Below are 4211 nucleotides of genomic sequence, written 5' to 3' on the forward strand. Positions count from 1 at the left end.
TTAAGACAGCCTTTTCTACAGAGACCTCACAATTCATATCTACACAAATAACCACATGTACTGTATAGATAGACAGGCAAAAGTATTGAAACAATTTCCAAGAAATATGACTTTAAGGTAATTATTGTAAAATATGCAAGTGTGCATTATCTCAGAAAAAAGGTAAATAAGAAACATATTCCAGGTAAAAGCATTTAAGTTTACCAAGGAACACTCTGGCTGCACTTTCTCTGACATATCCGTTTGTTCTTTTTGCAGTCTATGGGATCATCAGTACTCTTCTCCAACAAGACAAATCAAAGGCATCAATCAATTCTTCTTCTGTTATCTTTATTTATTGCTCAGCTCTCAGATGCACAAGAAGTGGTTGAAAAGATGATGGTCTGAATTTTAGGGTACCATAGTCCTCAAACTAACATCATTCAACAAAATTGTGAAAGTATGTGACACATCTTATTAATATTATGTCCTCTTGGGTTGGAACTGATTGATAGCTGACCCTCCAGTGGGTTTCCAAACAGTAAATAATATAGGAGCAGATTGTACACCTTTCTCCCAGAGAACAGCTGGTGAATTGAAACCTTGTGCCTTTGAGATGGCCAAGCACGTCTTTATGATGAAGCAACTAGAGTTCTGACATATTTGGGAATTGCCATGAAAATAGGCAGACTGATAATACAACTGTTGAATTTGTTTATACAGGGCATGATGAGGGATTTCCCTAAAAGTGGTATCATTTAACCAAAAACCAAACCAAACTCACTGGCCTTGAGTTGATTACAACACGTCGACCAACCATTTGGTTTCCCAGTTGTATAGACTTTAAATCTCTATGATTGTCAGTTGCCAGCAGCTTTATTGATAGAGAAAAAGATTTTTCATTTGGATTTCTTTAAGAGACATAACATAATGATCAGAGTAATAGGAGTAAGAAACAATAGTAAAACATTATTGGAAAAATAGTCAAATATAACTTTATGTTTTCACCTTGACTTACCATCTAGAGTATACCCATACTCAATAAATTGGGGAATGCAAGAAAAAGTGAAGAATGGCGATGGTAGAAGGGAAACCTCATTTGAGAAATATATATTTTTAAAGTGTTGTTAATGAATTTCTTAATGGAAGTCTAGGAAGCTATTTACAATTAGGAAGTAGTTTGAAATGAAAATTAGACGGATTAGGAGAAATGGGGACCAGTAACGTGATAGTTAAATTTGCTGGTTGAGGACTTGATAGAGGTTTGAAGAATGGTTAAAAAAGAAAGAAAGAAAAAAGGCTAAAATAAGACACACACAGGAATCACAGTGCAAAATCAAATAATAGACAAGAGAAAAATAAAATAACAAGACAGCATAGAGTACCCAGTCAGAGCTGATATTCAGAGGAAGATCAAGAAGGTACACCACTTTTGGAGCTTTCTGTGTGAAATTCTGTTCCTAAGCATTAAAGACATTAAAGGCTATAAAGACATTTGAAAAGACCCTAGCACTCTGGTGGCTTAGTGGTAAGAAGCTGTGCTGCAATCCGAAAGGCATGCAGTTCAAATCCACTAGATACGCTATGGGAGAAGGATGGACAGTCTTCTCCCATGTGATTTACAGCCTCTGAAAACATGTTGGAGGGTCAGCCATGACTGAGTTTCGACTCACTGGCACACAACAATAACCAGAACATGTTGTTGTTATATGCTGTCAAGTCACCTGCAATTGATGGCTACCATATGTACAAAAGCTCTGAACCCTGCGCTATCTTGAGCCAACCTTATTGTCTCTGACACAACTACCCCCATTACCCCAGTCACCAAGTCAATCCATCTCATCAAAGGTCTTTCTCTCCTGTGCTGTCCCACCATCCTCCTAAGCATGACGTCCCTCTCCAAAGATTGTTCTCTTCTTGCAATATGCCCAAAGTGTATCAGGCAGAGCTTCAGAATCCTTGCCTCCAAGGATCAGTCTGGTTTCACCTTCTCTAGGACGAACCTGTTTGTTCTCCTAGCAGTCCATAGTATATTCAGTACTCTTCTCCAGCACCAGAACTCAAAGGCATCATTTCTCCTTCTATCATCTTTAGTTATGATCTAGCTTTCTGATGCATAGCACGTAATTATGAAGACCATGGCCTGGATCAGGTGCACCTTAGTCTCCAGCCTTATGCTGTTGCTCTTAAGTATTCTGGAGAGGTCCCTGACAAGAGACTTTCCCAGGGCCGGGATCGCCGCCGCTGCAGCCGCTGCTGCCTCTGCCGTGGCTGCTGCCTCTCGCGTCGCGCCAGGCGCCCCATCCGCTGCACGCTGGCGGCCGCCCCAGGGTTCCCCGCTGTGGCGCCGGCCATGGGCGAGGAGGACTACTACCTGGAGCTCAGCGACCGGCAGGTGCAGTTCGAGAAGGCGAACCCAGTCAACTGCGTCTTCTTCAATGAGGCCAACAAGCAGGTGTTTGCCGTCCGATCTGGCGTCGCTACTGGGGTTGTAGTGAAAGGACCCGATGATCGCAACCCCATTTCATTTAGAATGGAAGATAAAGGAGAAGTGAAGTGCATTAAATTTTCCCTAGAAAATAAGATTTTGGCCGTTCAGAGCACCTCAAAGACTGTGGACTTTTTTAATTTCATCCCTGATAATTCTCAGCAGGAGTACACACAGGAATGCAAGACCAAGAATGCCAACATCTTAGGATTCTGCTGGACCAGTTCTACTGAAATTGTCTTTATAACAGATCAAGGAATTGAATTTTACCAGGTTTTACCAGAGAAACGGAATCTGAAACTGCTGAAGAGTCAGAACATCAACGTGAATTGGTACATGTACTGCCCCGAGAGCGCTGTCATCCTGCTGTCCACCACCGTCCTTGGCAACGTCCTGCAGCCCTTTTATTTTAGGGGTGTCACTATGTCCAAGCTGCCCAAGTTTGAGATTGAACTGCCCGCCGCACCCAAGTCAATGAAACTCAGCCTTTCCGAAAGAGAGATGGCGATGGCTACGATATACGGACAGCTTTGTGTTCTCTTCTTGAGGCATCACTCACGGACATCCAATAGCACCGGAGCGGAGGTGGTGCTCTACCATGTACCACGAGAAGGTACCTGTAAAAAGATGCATATACTGAAGTTGAATAGGACGGGGAAGTTTGCCCTGAACGTTCACCACCAGGACACGGAGACGTCTGTCATATTTGACATCAAGCTGAGGGGAGAGTTTGACGGGGCCCTTACAGTCCATCACCTTGTGCTCCCCCCAAGATCCCCATGGCAGGTCCTGCTTTCGTGACCAGCCAGTCTCCTGTTCCCTGTAAGCTCTATTCCTCATCCTGGATTGTCTTCCAGCCTGACGTCATCATCAGTGCAAGCCAAGGTTACCTGTGGAACTTGCAAGTGAAGCTTCAGCCCATAGTCAACCTCTTGCCAGATAAAGGCAGACTGATGGACTTTCTCCTCCAGAGAAAAGAGTGCAAGATGGTCATCCTGTCTCTCTGTTCCCAAATGTTAGGCGAGTCAGACAGAGCCACGCTGCCGGTGATCGCCACTGTTTTTGATAAACTCAATCACGAGTATAAGAAGTACCTGGATGCTGAGCAGAGTTATACAACGGCAGTAGAAGCGGGGCAGAGTCAAAGTAACCCACTGCTAAAAAAGCCTGTGCGGACGCAGGCGGTGTTCGACCAGTCTGACATGTACACCCACGTCCTGTCCATGTTCTCGGAGAACAAGGAGCTGCCTCATACATTTGTGATAGCTGTGCTGATGGAATATATTCGCTCTCTAAACCAGTTCCAGATTTCAGTGCAGCATGACTTACATGAGCTGGTTATCAAGACCCTGGTCCAGCACAACCTTTTCTACATGCTGCACCAGTTCCTGCAGTACCATGTCCTCAGTGACTCCAAGCCTCTGGCCTGTCTCCTGCTCTCCCTGGAAAGTTTCTATCCTCCTGCTCATCAGCTGTCTCTGGATATGTTGAAGAGACTTTCAACCGCAAATGATGAGATTGTGGAAGTGCTTCTCTCCAAACACCAGGTGTTAGCTGCCTTACGGTTCATCCGGGACATCGGTGGCCATGACAACATATCTGCACGAAAATTCTTAGATGCTGCAAAGCAGACTGAAGACAACATGCTTTTCTATACGATATTCCGGTTTTTTGAACAGCGCAACCAGCGTTTGCAGGGGAGTCCTAATTTTAGGCCAGGAGAACACTGTGAGGAGCATGTTGC

The 4211-nt window shown here is 44.3% G+C and overlaps 1 pseudogene; it reads left to right on the top strand.

Moving 5' to 3' along the window:
* Positions 1-2332: 2332 nt before the first annotated feature.
* The window catches only part of LOC102848876, a 3682-nt pseudogene continuing 1803 nt past the window's right edge, over positions 2333-4211 (top strand).

Source organism: Elephantulus edwardii, unplaced genomic scaffold (genome assembly GCF_000299155.1).
Source record: "Elephantulus edwardii isolate Elephantulus edwardi_28Jun2011 unplaced genomic scaffold, EleEdw1.0 scaffold00018, whole genome shotgun sequence".
NCBI classification, from domain to species: Eukaryota; Metazoa; Chordata; class Mammalia; order Macroscelidea; family Macroscelididae; genus Elephantulus; species Elephantulus edwardii.